Source organism: Podarcis gaigeae, assembly GCF_964106915.1.
Source record: "Podarcis gaigeae genome assembly, chromosome: 17".
Lineage (NCBI taxonomy): Eukaryota > Metazoa > Chordata > Lepidosauria > Squamata > Lacertidae > Podarcis > Podarcis gaigeae.
In genome coordinates, this window is record NC_139694.1 from 13,417,371 (window position 1) to 13,438,101 (window position 20,731).

A 20,731-nucleotide genomic window follows, 5' to 3' on the forward strand; every position below is an offset into this window, starting at 1 on the left:
CTAACCCAGAAATAGTGCTTCAGGTTAAGAACTTTGCTTCAGGATGAGAACAGAAATCGTGCTCCAGCGGCACGGCAGCAGCAGGAGGCCCCATTAGCTAAAGTGGTGCTTCAGGTTAAGAACAGTTTCAGGTTAAGAACAGACCTCCGGAACGAATTAAGTACTTAACCCAAGGTACCACTGTATTGGCAGTTAATTGCTGAAAAGTTGTCCAAAGTAAAGGAAACTGTCACAAGATGGGCATGGGAAGGAATGCTTTGATCCAAGGCCAACCCATGACGTTTTGCCGCCTGAGACAAAGGACATGATGCTCTCTCCCCCTGCCCATTCCACATATTGTAGGTGTCTAGGCTGATGGTTGAATGTTGCTTCATCCCTAGGACCTCAGGGTCACAGGTTATTCTAGGGGAATACTGCACTTCACAATCTTCCTGAGGTAGTTGCCTCACTTTGCCCAATGGTAGGGCCGTGCTTCCACCTTCTTGGCCAAAAGGGGGTCGTTTCCTTTTTAAAACAATCCTATTCCCCTTGCAAGACCTCAAAACAGGTTAAGGGCGATAGATAAAATGACCCTTAAACCAAGGTTTCCCCCAACTTGGGCCTTCAGCTGTTTTAGACTACAACTCCCATCTCATCCCTAGCCAGCAGGCTGGGCATGATTGGAACTATATTCCAAAAACAGCTGGAGACCCAAGTGTAGGAAACATCTTAAACTAATGCACAAACCAGTGAAGAAATGGCCATTGAGCTCTCTCCCGCTGAGCTGAATCGGAAGTAGTTAGGAGACGGCAGGGTGGGAAAGTGTGTAGGACAGAGACCACAGTTGCAAACAGAAATGGAGAGTTTTTTTGCTGTAACCCTGATTTACAGAATCATGTATTTATGTATTTATATACTATCTTTCCTCCAAGGATCACCTGGTCTCCCCCTCTTTCACAACCACCTCCTGAGTCTGGGAGATCTATAGGGAGTGGCCCAAGATCAACTGGTGATCCTCAGGGCTGAATGGAGATTTGTAGTTGGGTCTCCCAAGTCCTAGGTAAAGGGACCCCTGACCATTAGGTCCAGTCGTGACCGACTCTGGGCTTGCGGCGCTCATCTCGCTTTATTGGCTGAGGGAGCCGGCGTACAGCTTCCGGGTCATGTGGCCAGCAGGACTAAGCCACTCCTGGCGAACCAGAGCAGTGCACGGAAATGTTTACCTTCCCGCTGAAGTGGTACCTATTTATCTACTTGCACTTTGACGTGCTTTCAAACTGCTAGGTTGGCAGGAGCAGGGACCGAGCAACGGGAACTCCACCCCATTGTGGGGATTCGAACTGCCGACCTTCCTAGGCTCTGGTTTAACCCACAGCACCACCCACGTCCCGCCAAGTGGGTGTCCCAAGTCCTAGTTCAGCACTGATACAGGAGTGGGTGAACCTGTGACCCTCCAGATCTTCTCTGGCTCTTATTTCCCATCATCCCCAGACACCATAGCCAGTGGTCAGGCATGATGGGAACTGTAGTCCAAGCAGCACTGGTGGGCCACAGGTTCCCCACCCACACTCTTAATGCTGTGTTTCCCAGACTTGGCCCTCCAGCTGTTTTTGGACTACAAGGCCCATCATCCCTAGCTAGCAGAACCAGTGGTCAGGAGTAATGGGAATTGTAGTCCAAAAACAGCTGGAGACCCAAGTTTGAGAGCAGGTGTGGGGAACCCTGAGTCCTCTAGATGTTGCTGTACTCCAACTCCCTCTTGGCAGCATCCAGAGCACAGCCAGTGACCAGAGACGATGGGCTAGTTCAATAAAAACAACTACTTCAGCCCTGTGTTGTGATCTTTCCCCTCCTGTAATGTGCAAGATTATTTAATCTGCTGTGTGCTCTGGCATGACCACATTGTGTTTTGTTCAAGCCCTTGTCTACTTCATCATCTTTGCAGGGGTGGGAGGCTGCAACGCACAGGAGCACAACATCATCTGTTGCAGGGGATTATCCACATTCCCCGGGAGAACTTGGCGCTGTCTTACAGAGTTTTGTTATGGAGGTGTCTTATTTTTCAAAACGAAAGGAAGCAGATGCATTCTTGACGTTCAACAAGTCAATAGGATCCCTTGATTGACAGCAACCTGGGTTTTCAAGGATTTCATTCATGGAACTTTGGTGCTTCAAAGAAACCTACACCTGATGAAATAACATGTCGTTCCATGCACGGGCTATACTATAGCTGGAAGTGGCTCCTTCCGCCCCAGCTTTTGGAACCAAGAGGCTAAAAAGAAACCCCAAAACAAAGCAGGCTAAGAGATTGAGTTGTGAACTAGGAAGCTCCCAATTCAAATTATTTCTTGCCTTTATACCTCTACAGTTCAAAGTGGTGGTGCACAGAGGCTGGATCTACACTGGTCTGCAAAAATGCTTTTTAAAACCATAATATAGCTCTCAGTGCAATTTCGCATTGATGACTGATTGCTGCTCTACAGCACCCTCTGGTGTCACCTTTTTATAACGTGTTTTTAACGTTTCAACCTACCATTGAAGATGAGTCCATGGTCTCTCCTTCCAGCTTTATACTTGCAGGCAACCCTGTGATGCGGGTTAGGTTGAGAGGGAGAGGGGATTTGCTGGGTTCCCCAAGCGAGTGTCATGGCTGGGTCCCCCCCCCCCCCGAGCTCTAACCACTATACCATACTTCAATCAAACCTCGGCTATGCCATGATGTCTGAATATGGCTTCAGGCAAGGCACGGTCTCTCTGAAGCAGGAGCATCTGCAACGAAGAAATAATAATAAAACAATATTTTGCAGGCTTGTTTGTAAGCGTCGCCAAGATAAGGCGTGCAAAGCAGTTTGTACTCCCTCCGTCGCTCTATAAATGCCAAGCCGCGTTGTCCTAACTGGCTAGCTGCAAATGACATCCACAAAAGATCTTTAATGCCCAATTAGATGTGTGCCGGCTAATTACAAGAAAGTTAGACACTTGTACATCACAGTTATTCTAGGGAAATAATCTGGGCTATTACACGCTCGGAATTCAAGGAGCAAACCATAATTACATACGGTATCAATCAAGTCAGGGGCAGAACTCTGTGTACAAGTGGCTAATTTGTTCTTGGGGAAGAGGTGATGGTTTTGATTCTCATGCAAAAGACATTTTGCAAAGAGGAGCCTTTGAGATTCTCAATTAAATAACCATAGAACAAACATGAGTAGCACAGATCTGAGGACAACATTAGCAGAAATCTGATTGGGGTGGGAGGGGGTGCAGAGGAGCAAGGTGGTAATACAAATGCATCCTTCTCTGACACCCAAATTACCTCTTTCTTTTTACTGTGGTCTGCTGATTGGTTTGTGTGTGTGTGTGTCCTTGGCAAAGAAGAAGAGTTTGGATTTGATATCCCGCTTTATCACTACCCGAAGGAGTCTCAAAGCGGCTAACATTCTCCTTTCCCTTCCTCCCCTACAACAAACGCTCTGTGAGGTGAGTGGGGCTGAGAGACTGCAGAGAAGTGTGACTGGCCCAAGGTCACCCAGCAGCTGCATGTGGAGGAGCGGAGACGCGAACTTGGTTCACCAGAGTACGAGTCTATCACTCTTAACCACTACACCACACTGGCTCTCAAGGGATGAGGAGAAAGGTGTAGGTTACCAAAGAAAATTATTGTTGTGACTAGAGATGGGAAGGCCTGGGAAAAAACCTGTCCGTCCCCCCAATTTTTCCATTCCCCCCCCCCCAGGCCTTCTCATCTCTAGTTGTGACAAGTTAGCACAAGTGTGGGGAAGTCACTGCAGTTAAGCAGAATCATAGAATCATAAGGGACCACGAGGGTCATCTGGTCTAACCCTCTGCAATGCAGGAATCTTTTGCTCAACATGGGGCTTGAACCCAGGACCCTGCTCTACCGACTGAGCCATCTCAGTTCTATATCGAAGTCCTTTTGTTTCACACAGCCAGCATTAAGCTGACAAAAGTGTTAATGCTCAGCACTACATTGGTAAAAGGGGGACATGGGTGGTGCTGTGGGTTAAACCACAGAGCCTAGGACTTGCCAATCAGAAGGTTGGAGGTTCAAATCCCCGCGACAGGGTGAGCTCCCATTGCTCGGTCCCTGCTCCTGCCAACCTAGCAGTTCAAAAGCACATCAAAGTGCAAGTAGATAAATAGGTACCGCTCCGGCAGGAAGGTAAACAGCATTTCCGTTCGCTGCTCTGGTTTGCCATAAGTGGCTTAGTTATACTGGCCGCATGACCCAGAAGCTGTATGCCAGCTCCCTCGGCCAGTAAAGCGAGATGAGCGCCGCAACCCCAGAGTCGGTCACGACTGGACCTAATGGTCAGGGGTCCCTTTACCTTTTTACATTGGTAAAATATTGGCAAAGTCCCAGGTATCTGCACTTTGTGGTTTTAAACACACACACATCAGATTACAGCAATAACCCCAAGACCAACATTGGGGCTGCTGCCGGGGGGGCGGGGGGGCTCCTGCTGCTCCTCAACATAGATTGCAACCACACCGTTAATTTAAATCCCATTTGAATATATGATGTTCCTCAAAGAATCCCGAGGACTTCAATTCCCAGCACACCTAAACTACAATTCCCAAGATTCTTTGGCTGGGTGTGTTTGCATGTGTGTGCAAAGAATGTGCTTTAAATGCATGGGGTAGTTGCAGCTTTATTGGTGTTGCAAAGTGTCTTTGGATGTATGTAGAACACAGCCTTGTTTCATAAGGCGAGAGCCTGTGAAAAGCTGTCCTTTTGACTCTCGCCTGCAGCAGAGGGGAAGGGGAAGCCTTGAGAAATTCTGCTAAGCAGACAGGATGCTTTTTCCAGGGTTGCAACCTGGCAGCACCGATTAGCAATTAAGTTAATGCTTCTTCTCAGGAGTGTGACTTTTGTTGTTGCTGCTGCTGCTGTTGATAACTGTGCGGCTTAATTTAATTTACACCACAGAGTAATTGGATTAGGGGGAGGGGAAATTCTGATCAGTTTTTGGATAAAATCAAGTGGATCCCATCCAAGCTGTCAGCTTCCATTCGTCAGAGCAGGGCCTTAAGGGAAAGATTGCCTCATCCAGTCTGGGAAGCTCTGGCCAGGAATTACATTAGTTGTCCTTCACAGCAACGACGGACAGAGCTCCTTTCTCTTTCAACAGACTAAAGGCAGGCAGAAATTAGACAGGTGCAGCTCTCTTTGAGGGGAGGTGCATCCTACAGGAAACTTCACTGGCAGAGTTTCTTCCTGTCATGTACTGTATCTGTTGCCATGTGCACAGAAAGAAACTAAGCCGCCTACTTTGTTAAGCTTGTTGTCAGTGCTTGAATTGTGGAGAAGGGGGTGAATTATACAAGCCCTTTGTTCAACTCTTCCCAATTTTGGCCAGCTAGTGCCCTTATAGTCTTCTAAAACAGTAGCTAAGGTAAAGGTAAAGGGACCCCTGACTATTAGGTCCAGTCGTGGCCGACTCTGGGGTTGCGGCGCTCATCTCGCTTTATTGGCCAGTGTACAGCTTCTGGTCATGTGGCCACCATGATTAAGCCACTTCTGGCGAGCTAGAACAGCTCACGGAAACGCCGTTTACCTTCCTGCTAGAGCGGTACCTAGTTATCTACTTGCACTTTGACATGCCTTCGAACTGCTAGGTTGGCAGAAGCAGGGACTGAGCAACGGGAGCTCACCCCGTCGCAGGGATTTGAACAGCCGACCTTCTGATCGGCAAGCCCAAGCCTCAGCGGTTTAACCCACAGCGCCACCCGCATCCCTAGTAGCTAAGGTGGGCAGTCACAAAAGATAGAGGCTGGGTTTGTTCCCCATCCCATTCCTGAAACCTGGCATCTTTTCATGAAGTTTGGGGAGGTTGGTTGAGAGTCTGGTTCCAGTCTGTCTTCTGGCTCGCATTTGGGGTAAAAATGGACAAGGAAACTGTGATGAATGACTTATACTGGGAAATGGACAACCTTCCTGATTTTCTTGAACCTCTTGCTGGCTTTGCATAGTTTCCTTCTGGTGCAGCTCTCTGTAATGACATTTTGGGACCCAGTGTTGCAATGAATATGATCCTATTTGGAATAGAAGGTCTACAAGGGGGTGCTGTGGGATTTATGTTCCACCTCTTAGCCTTGGGTGTGTCCTAAGGTCCTTAGTGCTTTTTGACATCTACATGAAGGTGCTCAGCGTTTTGGGTGGAGATCACATGCAGCTCTGGGTCTCTGTTCCAGCTTCTAACCCCAAGGAGAAAGTGGAAACTCTGAGCAGGTGTCTAGGGATAGTTTGGGGTTAGATGGAGACAAGCAAGCTGAAAGTTAATCTGGAGAAGTTGTTAGATATCTGTTTATTTGGATTTTGGCATATGTAGCACATGATTTGCCATGCAATAACACTCTTGGGACGCGGGTGGCGCTGTGGGTTAAACCACAGAGCCTAGGACAGGGGTCTGCAACCTTTAAGACAAAAAGAGCCACTTGGACCCATTTCCGAAGAAGAAAAAAAACTGGGAGCCGCAAAACCATTGCGACATTTAAAACAAATATATCTCCAGAGCCGCGATCTGACAGCAGGTGGGAAGGTGACGTCGGGACAGTGCGTGACTAATGCACGCACCGCCCCCATGCGACATCACAGCCAGTACAGCGCCCGTCACAGTGGGGAGTGTCAGGGCGCACAATGCGCCTCCTCCCCTCGCTAGTATCCGCCCCGGAGCCGCGGCAAAGGTGTAAAAGAGCCACATGCGGCTCCGGAGCCGCGGGTTGCAGACCCCTGGCCTAGGACTTGCCGATCAGAAGGTCAGTGGTTCAAATCCCTGTGACAGGGTGAGCTCCTGTTTCTCAGCCCCTGCTCCTGCCCACCTAGCAGTTTGAAAGCACGTCAAAGTGCAAGTAGATAAATAGGTGCCGCTCCGGTGGGAAGGTAAATGGTGTTTCCGTGTGCTGCTCTGGTTCACCAGAAGCGGCTTAGTCATGCTGGCCACATGACCTGGAAAAACTGTCTGTGGACAACTGCTGGCTCCCTCGGCCTATAGAGCGAGATGAGCACCGCAACCCCAGAGTCGGTCACGACTGGACTTAATGGTCAGGGGTCCCTTTACCTTTAACACTCCTGGACTCAGCCCTGTTCAGGGAAATGTAGGTGATACGAATGACCAAAAGTGCTTTTTGCAGCCCCCTCCAATTCTGCATACAGAAGCCAGTCAGAACGACAGGTAACTCTTCCTTCAACACACATAAGGACAGCAAGCTGGCTTAAGTGGCACAAAGTTGTCAAAAAAATTTGAATATGCAACACCAGATGGCGCCAGAGAGGGGGAAAATTCTAAGCGATTTTTACATAGCGTTTTTTTATGATTTACCGGTACTTATGGGGGGGGGGTTTCCCCTGTGTGTAGATCCACCCTTTGTGATGAGCTCCACTTCATTTCACTTTTAATTTGCATACCGCCTTTCTATATTACTGGTTTACAGCAACAAAATGCACACCATATAATAATCTGAGCCAATAAAAAAAGTCGTAATAAAGAATGACTCTAAAATGGAACAACTTATGTCAAATAAAGTAATATTCAATAATCTATTAGAATAGTACAGAATAAAGTTAGCTCTCAAAACACTGGCAAATAGTAATTAAACTGAAATTCACTCTTAACAATCATAATAAATAATTACTAAGCTATGATCAATAAAAATAACAGCAAGTCACGACGCATGAAATACCATGATACGTACAAAACCATGTGAAAGAATCAAACTGAGAAACAATTTTCGTATAAGCAGAGCTTTGATCTCATATGAAATCATAGCTCCTGGCTAACAGTGCACCTGCAGAGGCATTTTTCGTAGGGGCACAACCGCCGCAGTCATACTGGGCACCAACCAATGCTGTGGAATAGAGCGAGAGAGGTGGGGGGCATCAAATTTTAGCATTGCCCAAGGAGCCACCGAAATTTGAGAGCCCAAGGTCTGCCACTGGCACCTGACAGTCATTTTCTAGAGCGAGTCAGCCATGTAGCCCATCGGACTCATCCCAGAGATAAGGTTGCCCCGAACCAGGCTTTGACGTAAACACCGATGGGAAGAGCGACGATGGGGGCATCTAAACACCAGCGTGGAGCAAGTCCTCCAGACTGACCTTTGCACCGCATGTGATAGGTCTATTAGCACGCTGATTAAATAGATCAACAAGTGCTTTCGCAATAATTTGATATTTAATGTTCGGCTTGCTATTAAAATGCTAATTAAACGTTTTAACATGCCACACATGTTTTATGTATTAATAAGCAATAAGCATTCGAGTTACACTTCTTGTGTGATTTAGAATTAATTGAAGGGTAGCGAGGGTTTCTCCTTTATATACCTATTAAACCCCTGTAACTGCTGTTTTTACAGTTGATTGGTGTTCATTTAACATACCATAATTGCTCTTTAAATACGTTAAGTGAGTATTTGAGACAATTTACAGTGTTAGCGGTTTCCCGGCAGTATTCCTCAGAGGTCTGCGCAAAGCAGCATCCACGCTGGAATTCTCCCGGAGTGAGCTGGCATCGCTTTTCCCTCTTGCATTGCGAGCAAAGTGTGAGGGCCCTGGGACTCCCTGTCTCTGCAAGCTGAGAGCCGCAGTGGGGGAACCAGCCTCCCACCGTGCGAAGGCAGTAATGGAGCACACCTGCTGCTGGTTAGGAGAACATATGGGGGGTGTTTCGCAGGGAAGGAAATGAGGAGAGGGGCAGGACCAGGCTCACGCAGCATAATGAAGGCGCTGTCAAATCCCCTGTGGTCTGTAGGAACACCGTTGGCAAAACAGCTCCGTCTTCCTTGCGACATGGTTTCTGCAGCGGACGTGGGGGAAATTGCACCTGGATGAATTCATCTGTGTGTCCTCCTCTGGATAGGGCAGTGGTTCCCAACCTTTTTTTTTTTTTTTGCCATGCCCCACCTAAGCATCTCTAAAAGCCTGATGCCCCCCACCCTGTGACATATAATTCTTATTACAGTGGTACCTTGGTTCTCGAATGTAATCTGTTCCAGAAGATCGTTCAACTATCAAAACATTCAAAAACTGAGGCACAAAGGGCTGGCTGCAAGGTCAATTGAGAAAAATGTGCAGTGGAAGCCATTTGACTTCCAAGGCGCCTTTGAAAACGGAAGCATTTACTTCCCGGTTTTTGGCGTTCGGAAACCAAAACATTCGGCTTCTGAGACGCTCAAAAACCAAGATACCACAGTATTCAAAAAGTGAGCTTCTATTCACGTGGAGTGGCATGGGTGGCGCTGTGGTCTAAACGACTGAGCCAAGGGCTTGCCGATCAGCAGGTCGGCGGTTCGAATCCCCGCGACGGGGTGAGCTCCCGTTCCTCGGTCCCAGCTCCTGCCAACCTAGCAGTTTGAAAGCACACAGTGCAAGTAGATAAATAGGTACTGCTCCAGCAGGAAGGTAAATGGCATTTCCGTGGCAGTTTGAAAGCACACAGTGCAAGTAGATAAATAGGTACCTCTCCAGCGGGAAGGTAAATGGCATTTCCGTGCGCTGCTCTGGTTTTGCCAGAAGCGGCTTAGTCATGCTGGACCCATGACCCAGAAAAACTGTTTGTGGACAAACATCGGCTCCCTCGGCCTGTAAAGTGAGATGAGCACTGCAACCCCAGAGTGGACTTAATTATCAGGGGTCCTTTACCTTTACTCACATGGAGGAAGCCTAAAAGGCCATTAACGGTTAATAACTCATTCTCAAATTGCCCCGCTTAAAAATAGGATGCTGCTTCAACAAGGATTTTATTGGAAGATTTCTCTAGCAAAAATTCAAGGATCACATATTTGTCATATAGTCTGCCAAGTTCGCAAGTGACTAGAGGCCTGCTCAATTTTTTTCTTGACTCAAAGTGCAGTAGTACCACCGAGCCCCTAATTCTGCATTTTTGTCAACCTTCTCAATATTGTTGCAGAGGCAGGATGATACTGGAAACTTTCTAAGTTTAGGAAACAATACTTCTCAACTACCTTTTTCCTGAAAACTCATATCAGGATATGATAGGTAGTAATGGGGCTCTTGAAGCTCTCTCTGTGGTGACTTAATTCCATCGTACTGATTGGAAGGAGACAGTTCAGGACTTCTGATTGTTCAACAATCTGATACACACATTCTCAGAAGTAAGTCCCACTAAGTTCAACAGCACTTATTTCCAGTTAACTGTGTATGCTAGGATTACAGCCTCTGATACCAATAATAATTGACCTCTAAGGTTTGCAGAAAGAATTTGAGATAGGGAATAAGAATTTGAGATAGGGAATAAGGTGTGTTTTTCCCCTCCACTTGAGTTCCAAACTTTTGAGAATCTGGATTGACAGAACATCACTCTTTAACCTGATGATTTGCAGTGGCTTCACTGAAAATTGTCATGAGATGACAGGAAAGATCTGCCCATGAAGGCTGTTTCAGACAAGCAAGCCATCACTTCACAGTGCGATGGCTGGACGATGAACCTGCATGTTTGGACACATCTGGAGGCTTCTGAGAATCTGGATATTAAGCTAGTCTAGGGAAGAGTGGAGCTGTGTGATGAGCACATTTTAAGAAGCGGAGGGAGGCAGAGCCAAGCCAGGGGTGGGGAGAAGGATGGAAATATAAGATACTCACTTATTTGAATCCCCTCACTGAGTGAGCAGAGTGGGGCGAAGCTGCATGGCTGTGTTCCAAAATATTTTGCTCAAGGAAACTCCCCCAGGAAAACTAGGGTATTGCTAGGCTTTTGCCAGTCGCTATGGGTCCCAGCATATACTGATAATATCTGTACAAATTAGCAGCCAATGAGCTTTGGCAGCCTGTGTGGTGGAGACTGGACCTCTATCCAAGTATATATTTGTTTATTTGTATTTACAAATACAGGTGTATTTCCTTTTCACAATATGCAGGGATTGCACAAGAATGGCACACACAGTAGACATGAGCTGAGAACCATCGTGATTCAGCAATGCATGCCACCTATTTATCCCCATTTGATTGACAAATGCGACTCTTCCCTTCATACCTTCAAGGTGTTGACCACTATGAGTCGCCCTGCAGACATGAAATTGCTTAGAATAGCTGGTTTTGTCTTGACCTTCAGCCCAGGGCAAAGAGGGCCAGTGGGCAGACAGTGGACATGCAAGGCCAGCACAGAACAATTTTCCTTCTATCACCTGCCATGGAGCATGGATCAAGGAGGGAAACTTTAGTACACACGATAAAAGCCACTTTTACAGAACAAATTTTAAGGAGGCCAAAGCAGATTGATGGAACAGCTTGCCCTCTGCAATAAATCTATTGCGATTTTATTTTTTGAAAAATATGATACTGTTTTAAACGTAATGTGCTACAGATGGGTGGAGAAAATCTGGAATGCTACCAAATTTCTTAGCCTGTGTGGTTACACCCTGATGATTAATAGCTTAGGATACAAAACTGTGAATGTATTCATTTAGCATTAAACTCCATGGCACTAAAAGACAAATAAAACGAACGAACCTCTTGTTCTGACCGTACTGTCATCAGAGTGTAGGATATCAAATACTTCTGCACTTCACTTGGCAAAGCATCCTGAGCACTGATGTCATTGGTCCCTAAACGTCTTGTCTACAGAGGCTACCTTCTTATGGTGATCACTCGTAGCCGAGTAAGATTGTCTTCCATAAACACAGTTTTAACAATGAGTCCATAAGGGACTGTGGAGGCCACTTCTGGATCCACACATTCTTCCACAGTGGGGACATTGGTTTCCATGCGGGAGTTGATCATGGTGTGGATTTGCCAAGCGTGCCTTCCTCTTAGCACGTTTCTCTCTTTTGTCCTGAGTTCGAGCATCTTCAAAGCCCATGACACCTTTGGTAAAGTGTTATGTACTGAGTCGAATAGGATCCAAACTGCAGCAGTCTGACTGGTCCTAGAACAATAGGATTCAGAATGCAGCAGTCTGATTGGTCCTAGAACAATGCAGCAGTATGATTGGTTGGCAGGAACCACCCAATCATGCTCCAGATTGAAGTGAATCCACAACCTGATTGGTTTACAGTACAATTCCGGAATTAGCCAATCATGTGCAGCCCATTGTGTAAATAATGTATATAAGGCAGATACTTTGAGGGGACTTTCATTCATTCCTCCTCACCACTATGAGCTGAATAAAGAGCATGAAATCACTTTGCGACTCTGAGTATATTTCACTGGCGACGAAGGTGGGATCCCGCTGAGCTGACTGCCACACACAGCACCGCAGCACCGCCACGGCTGCCTCGCACCGTGTATCCAGGCTTCAGCTCCGGGACACAAGGAACTCAGAATGGCAACTGACAGCAGCTTCTCGCCGTTCAACCCAGCATCTGGAGACTGGGAAGCGTACGCCTCCCGTTTCACCTTCCTCCTAGAAGCCAAAGGGGTCACCGATGATGAAGACGCCAAGAAGAGGGCAATATTCTTCAGCGTCTGCGGAGAGGAGACATTTGAAATCGCCCGGGCTCTCCTTGCGCCTGAAGACGTGGCTACTGTTCCATACAAAACAATAATGGAACAGCTGAAGGGGCACTTTTCGCCACAGCCCTCAGTGGTGGCTCGTCGAAATGCCTTCTACGCAAAGCGGCAAGCCCCTGGGGAAACCATAACTGGGTTTGTGACCTCTCTCCGCCAAGCTGCCCGGTTCTGCAACTTCTCAGAGCTGGAGAACATGCTTCGTGACCGCCTCGTCGGTGGCCTGAGGGATGAAAGGCTGCAACGACGCCTCTACGCTAAGAAGAACCTAACGTTCCAGGTCGCTCTGGAGGAGGCCCTGGCAACGGAAGCTGCCGAGAGGTCGACACAAGAGGCACGGCCGAGCCAGCCGTCCCAACCGAGGGTCCACCATAAAGACCTCACCGACGACTCAGGATCTGACAGGGAGGAGGTGCACCGAGTACAGCAGCGCACTCAAGCAGCCCACATACCACAGCTGCCTCGACGAGAAGGAGGGAACTGCGCAAGCTGTGGAGAAAGTCATGAGAGGAGGACCTGCCGTTTCCGCAATGCAGAGTGCAGACAGTGCAGAAAATCGGGACACATCGCCCGGGTGTGTCGGGCTCGGCCCACCCGACGCCAGGCATCAGACGACCAGTCCAAGAGCCCCAGGTCCCGGGGCCCAACGCACCAAGGCAACTCGACGGAGCTCACGGACTTCCAGGTATACCAGTTGCCCCACCCCAACATAGAGAAAATTTATGTAGAGGTACAGATAGAGGGGGCCCCATGCCGCATGGAGCTTGACACGGGTTCAACTCTATCCATAATCTCGGCAAGGACCTTAAGGAAACTGTGTCCTACTGGGGGTCCCAAACTCAGGCCGGCCCCATTCACCCTCCGGGACTTCCAGAAACGTAAGGTCCCCACAATGGGGGTGGGGACCTTCAGGGTGCAATACCGAGGGCGGACGCGGCAACTAGACTTGCTTGTGGTCAAGGGCCCCTACATTAGCTTACTGGGATTGGCATGGTTTGGACCACTGGGGCTAGCTGTCACCGGGGTGAACCACACTAGCTTACAAGTGGACGTGGACGCCATATGCAAGGAATTTCCGGGGGTTTTCGATGGGAAATTGGGACAGTATACGGGCCCCCCCATTGCTCTACAGCTTGACCCCGCAGTACGACCGGTCAGGCTCAAGGCCCGCCGGGTCCCGTTCGCTCTGAAACCCCGTATAGACGAGGAATTGGACCGGCTCGTGGAGCAAGGAGTGCTGGAACCGGTACCTAATGCCCCCTGGGAAACCCCAATCGTCACACCTGTCAAGCCTAATGGTTCAGTCCGCATCTGCGCAGACTACAAATGTACCATAAACAAGGCCCTCACGGCCCATGCATACCCAGTGCCAGTGGTCAGCCATGTCCTTGCCACCCTGGCTGGGTCGAAAATTTTTGGCAAGCTGGACTTGGCCCAAGCATATCAACAGCTGCCAGTAGATGAGGCAACAGCAGAGGCACAGACGATTGTGACGCACAGAGGAGCATTCAGGGTAAAGCGGCTGCAATTCGGTGTCAGCGTGGCACCAGGCATATTCCAGAATCTAATGGACTCTCTCCTTAAAGGGATTCCTGGCGTCACCCCCTTCTTCGATGATGTGTTGATTGCCGGGTCCACACCAGAGGAGTTTGAGGACCGCCTCCGCACCGTTCTGCACCGTTTCCAGACAGCGGGTCTCAAGGTAAAGCGGGGAAAATGTCTACTAGGAGTGCCCCAGGTGGACTTTCTGGGATTCATGGTGGACGCAGAAGGGGTCCACCCGACTGGGGACAAGGTACGAGCCATTTGTGATGCCCCAGCGCCCAAAAACAAGACTGAACTTCAGGCCTTCTTGGGACTATTGAACTTTTACCATTCCTTCCTTCCCCACAAGGCGGCGGTAGCGGAGCCCCTACACAGACTCCTGGACAAGCGGGCCCCTTGGGTGTGGGGCCAGCGCCAGGAGGCCGCATTCCAGGCAGTCAAGGACTTGCTTGTCTCAAACTCGGTCTTGGCACACTTCGACGAGAGGCTGCCGGTGGTGCTAGCATGCGACGCCTCACCCTATGGCATTGGCGCTGTCCTGGGACACCAACTCCCAGATGGAAGAGAGGTACCGGTGGCATACTTTTCCCAGACACTCAACGCAACCGAGCGGAACTACTCACAAATCGACAAGGAGGGCCTGGCAATCGTGAAGGGAGTAAAAAAATTCCATGATTTCTTGTATGGGCGGCCCTTAACCGTGGTGACTGACCACAAACCGTTGCTTGGCTTGTTTGCCCCCGAAAAGCAGACCCCCCAAGTGCTGTCTCCTCGTGTCCTCAGGTGGTCAATTTTCCTTGCCAGCTACCAGTATGCACTGATTCACCGCCCTGGGAAGGCGATGGGCCATGCGGACGCCCTCAGCAGGCTACCACTACCAGAAACAGGCCCCGACCCGGCACCTGCACAAGAGGTTATGAGCCTGGAGCTGCTTCCCGACCGCCCCATTCAGGCACAAGAAGTTGCACACCATTCCAAGAAAGATAGGGTCATCTCCTGGGTCCTGGACGGGGTGTGGAGGGGATGGCCCAGCAGCAGCCCCGGGCCAGAATTCGCCAGCTACACAACCCGCAAACATGAACTGTCGGCCCACAAGGGGTGCCTGTTATGGGGAAGCAGGGTCGTTGTTCCCCAGCCCCTCCGCAAAAGGGTCCTCACAGCCCTACACGAGACACACCCAGGGGTAGTAAGAATGAAGGCCCTTGCCAGGAGTTATGTGTGGTGGCCGGGGATTGACGGAGAGATAGAGGCCTGGGTCAAACACTGCCAGGCCTGCCAAGAATCCCGCCCAGATCCCCCAAGGGCCCCAGTCCAGTCCTGGGAGTCCGCCCGAGCACCATGGTCACGCCTGCATGTGGACTTCGCTGGCCCCTTTCAGGGGAAAACATTCTTCATAGTGGTGGACTCCTACACCAAATGGCTGGAAGTCGCACTGGTACCGTCCACTTCTACATCCGCAGCCATCCGGGTACTACGCAGGCTGTTTGCAACCCACGGGCTCCCTGACACTCTTGTCTCAGACAACGGGACTGCATTTACGTCAGGAGAATTCCAAACCTTCACAGCGCAGAACGCCATCCGCCACATCCGTTCGGCGCCATTCCACCCTGCCACCAATGGCCAAGCAGAACGCATGGTGCGGACCACCAAGGACACCCTTCGCCGCATGACGCAAGGGGATTGGGAGTACCGCCTTGCCACATTCCTTCTAGCACAGCACAGCACCCCCAGCTCAACGACTGGCCGGAGCCCCGCTGAACTACTAATGGGTCGGCGCCTTGCAATCAGATTGGACCGCCTTCACCCCGATAGAGCTCAGGATGAGGTAGTGGTGGGGGAAGGCGGGAACCCCCGGACCTTCGAGGCCCAGGACCCAGTGTACGCAAAGAATTTTGGGGCAGGCCCTGCATGGGTACCTGCCACAGTCACCAGGGTCACTGGCCCCGTGTCGTACGAGGTGCTAACGGATGGGGGGCAATGCTGGCGCCGCCACTGTGACCAGATACGGCGACGATTCCCGGGAGAAAACCAGGAGGAGGAGGACAGGTCAGAGGAGTCCCAGGGGAACAGTGGGGCAGTGAGGCCCATAGAGCAGCAGGGGCCAGCAGGAGAGGCAGAACCAGTAAATACAGAGAGGTCCCGGGACGCCGAAAGGACACCGGAACCAGAACCACGACTGAGCGAGCCGGTGGCGCCAGACCAAACAGCCCCATCACAGCCAGCATCCTTGGAACACGAGCCAGAACCTGAACCCCGGACCAGGGAACACCCCAGGCCGCAACGCACACGTAGGCCACCAGCGTACCTTGAGGACTATGAATGCGACCTCCCGGGCAGGACTGGAACTTAGAGGGGAGGGGTGTTATGTACTGAGTCGAATAGGATCCAAACTGCAGCAGTCTGATTGGTCCTAGAACAATAGGATTCAGAATGCAGCAGTCTGATTGGTCCTAGAACAATGCAGCAGTATGATTGGTTGGCAGGAACCACCCAATCATGCTCCAGATTGAAGTGAATCCACAACCTGATTGGTTTACAGTACAATTCCGGAATTAGCCAATCATGTGCAGCCCATTGTGTAAATAATGTATATAAGGCAGATACTTTGAGGGGACTTTCATTCATTCCTCCTCACCACTATGAGCTGAATAAAGAGCATGAAATCACTTTGCGACTCCGAGTATATTTCATAAAGGCTCTTCTCCAACTGGAGAGATTGCAGGCCAGTGTTTCCCAGTTGTTAAAAATCTTTTCTATTAAGTATTATAGATAAAGAGAACCCAAAAAATCAAAGAGAGTTATTCTTGTATGCAACCGCAGCAGCTCGTATACTTGTGGCCAAGGGATGGAAAGACCACGAGGCTCCAAAAATAACAGATTGGCAAATCAAATTACAGGAATTGGTGGAGACGGCTCAATTGACTAGTAAACTCAGAGGAAACTCAAAGCAAAACTTTGCAGAAAAGTGGGATGGTTATATAAGATATGTTCAAAAATATAATAATAGTTTTGACTCCATGCTAGCATTCGAGTGATAAAGGAACTAAAAGGAGGTGGATAACAATTAAGGATTTATTATGTTTTCAGAATGTATTAGAAAAATTATATAGAAAGGTTTATTGTTTTGTGTACATTCAAATGTAAGATAAAATATATGCAAAGGGACTTGACAGGAAGTCAAAGTTGAAGAAAAGATTTTGGAAGATAAAAGGGGAAAAATATTTACTTTCATTATTATAATTTTGTGTGCGGGTGTGGGTGTGTGGGCGTCTGCACATATGTGTGTTGTTGTATGCAATGTTTGGGAGGAAATAAGACGGTAAATAACAAATAACAAACTAAATATCGATGTATGTAATTTTTATTTCTTAATTATATTTAGTGGTAGTATGGCTGTATTGTTTTTTGTAACATAAAATCATTCAATAAAAATTATTTTTTAAAAAGTACTTAATTCATTCCGGAGGTCTGTTAACTTGAAACTGTTCTTAACCTGAAGCACCACTTTAGCTAATGGAACCTCCTGCTGCTGCCACGCCGCCAGAGCCCAATTTCTGTTCTTATCCTGAAGCAAAGTTCTTAACCTGAAGCATTATTTCTGGGTTAGCGGAGTCTGTAACCTGAAGCGTATGTAACCCGAGGTACCACTGTAATAATATTCTATCTGATGTTGTCACGTACATAAATAATTCACTCACCTTCTTTGGAACATCCGTCCCTGTTATCTCTCTAAGGAAAGCTTCTGGTGTTTGGAGAATAACCCATTTAAGCATTTTCTTCGTTTCATTATTTTACATGCCTATCACATATGGAAGAATGATCCATCTATCTGCTTACATTTCCAACATTTATTTGACACATTTTTATACATCTTGGCCAGTTTTAAGATAGTTTCTTCTAAGTGCAGAGCAAGCACAAGGTCCCAGGTTCAATCCCAGAATCTCCAGTAGGGCTGGGAGACATTTCTTGCCCCAAACCTTGAAGAACAACTGGCATCCCCTGAGCTAGATGGGCCAATGGTCCATCTGATGAGGCAGCTCCCTATGTTTCTAAAGCCGGCTTAAGCCATGCTAATTCCAAGCCAGTGTCCGTCCAAGTCTCCCCAAGCCAAGATGCTCAGAGCAAACAAGACCAGATGCTGATGCTGACAGCCTCTGTTTCCCACAACATCAGCTCTCTGGCAAGCTCACGGAGAAGTACCCAGTGGTTTTCCCATGAAAATATAAATAACTTTTTAATTCAAAATTAAAACATGTTATCCAGAAACATATCATCCTTATTCCCCCCATTTTTCCTCCCTCCCACCACAGAACCCCCCCACCCTCCGAATTCCCTCAGTTCCAGTCTTTGGTTTCTCTAAAAATGCTGTTTTCTGCATGTTACACAGTTGTATAAATCCTCAAACTATTTAGCTGATTATTATCAATAAAAAGTTTGTGAATGTTTATTCAAAACCAGCCAAGGAGTCCAGTTTGCTTTGTTGCATCTTCAAATACTTTGTGAAGGGTTCCCATTCATCTTTAAAATCACAGTTATCCTTGCCCCATAGCTTGTATGTCAGTTTTGCCAATTCTGCATAGTCCATCAATTTTTCTTGCCATGATTCTTTAGTTAGGGTTTCTTCAGTCTTCCATCCTTGTGCTATTAAAACTCTCACGGCCGTTGTCGCATACATGAAGATGTTTTTCAGCTTCAGGTTTTTAAATAAATGTTAAATGGAACATTTACTTTAATTCGTTGTATATCATTTCCCAAAACTTTTAAATTACCTTACAATCCCACCACATATGATAAAATGTCCCCTCCTTTTCCTTACACTTCCAACATATATTTGATCTAGTTTTGTACATTTTCCCTAACTGCACTGGTGTTGCGTACCATCTGTACATCATCTTCATGTAATTCTCCTTCAATAGGGAACAATCTTTAAATTTTAAATGAGCTTTCCATAATTTTTCCAATCTTCCATCATAATGTTGTGACCTACATCTTCTGCCCATTTAATCATAACTGATTTTACCTCTTCATATTTCGTCTCCCATTCTAATAGTATGCTGTATGCGGCCTTCAGTAATTTCACTTTCCCTTCGATCACTTCCGTTTGAAACCTAGATCTTGTATAACTAAATCCTTTCTTGCTGTCTTCTTTATGTGTTTCATATAGTTGTCGATAATGCAACAAACTCTGAAGGTTTTCCCATGAAAATAATGGATGCTTTGCAACTCTGTGAGAGACTTGGAGCTAGTCCAAGATGTTTTGGTAGCTGACTGAAATCCCTAAGTGTCAACAATTTTTTTTTATGTATGCAAAAATGGCGGCCCAGATTTTGTTAGCCCAAAAATGGAAAGTGAGGGAGGTCCCAGGCAAAGAGAACTGGCTATTTGTTGATCTCTAATAGCATCTCCCTACAAGAGGGAGACTGGCTTCACCCACCTTAAAGGTAAAGGGACCCCTGACCATTAGGTCCAGTCGTGGCCGACTCTGGGGTTGCGGCACTCATCTCACTTTATTGGCCGAGGGAGCTGGCGTACAGCTTCTGGGTCATGTGGCCAGCATGACTAAGCTGCTTCTGGCGAACCAGAGCAGCGCATGGAAACACCGTTTACCTTCCCGCCAGAGCGGTACCTATTTATCTACTTGCACTTTGACGTGCTTTCGAACTGCTAGATTGGCAGGAGTAGGGACCAAGCAACGGGCGCTCACCCTGTCACGGGGATTCGAACCGCCGACCTTCTGATCGGCAAGTCCTAGGCTCAGTGGTTTAATCCACAGTGCCACCCTCCTTATGGTAGGACAATTCCTTGGAGGCATTGCATAGGTACGATCACCCAGCGCACTTTAAAATAGCATTCGGGGATGCCTCCGCCTCGTGCAAATTTATTGCAAGCAAATATTTTCACCTGAGGTCTAGTGAGCTGACAGCAGCATTCTACCACAAACAGCTTACCTGTGAAGTGGAATCGCTGCCGTGCAACAAGGGTGACTTCTGGGGTTGAGTGTTTCTTGAACGCACAGGTATTCCTCACGCACAAAGGACATGTTTGCATTATAAACCTGAATGCAGGATTTCAGAACAACAGGTGCCCCAACACTTGACACTGCAATGTGCCTAACCGGCGTGCAACCTTTCATTCGACGCGAATCTCTTTCACGTTTCTTTTTTACAAAAAATTATATAGCACTTGATGGCAGCCACTGTAGCAAAACCTTGAACCCGTTTACGATAAACATTAAAATTTATCTTTCCAGAACAAGATGCACTGAAAATACATGGCGTGTTGGTGGCGTTTCTAATTCCTTCCCATTACAAAGCTCTTGACTTTGCAGCTTTCAACTGCTCGTTTCTAACATGCGACAATGGCTCTGAGAAAGAATGGCTTACTGTGGATTACTTCCAATAGCACAGGTCGGGGGTAGGACTTACAGTTTTATAACCTCTAATGGTGGAACCAGGTTGGCTTTCCTTGGCTAAAACGTGTAGTGCGTTCTTGACTCTCTCATGGTGGCTTCAGATATCTGTAGCCTTAATAGCAGAAAATGTTCAGCTGAACATTCTCATGGATATTCCATGAAGCAGAATGTTGGAAGATGCAAAATACATAAAGGAAAATTAATTTATGGCAGGAGTCAGCCATGGGCCGGTCCACCGTCCCTCAGACCATGTGGTGGGCCAGAGTATATTTTGGAAAAAAATGAACAAATTCCTATGCCCCACAAATAAC

The 20,731-nt window shown here is 47.9% G+C and overlaps 1 long non-coding RNA gene across 1 annotated transcript in view; it reads right to left on the reverse strand.

Annotated features, from left to right (window-relative positions):
• Positions 1-20,731, reverse strand: part of LOC310835302 — a 489,753-nt gene that overhangs the window by 446,499 nt on the left and 22,523 nt on the right. The gene's annotated exons all lie outside the window — the stretch shown is intronic.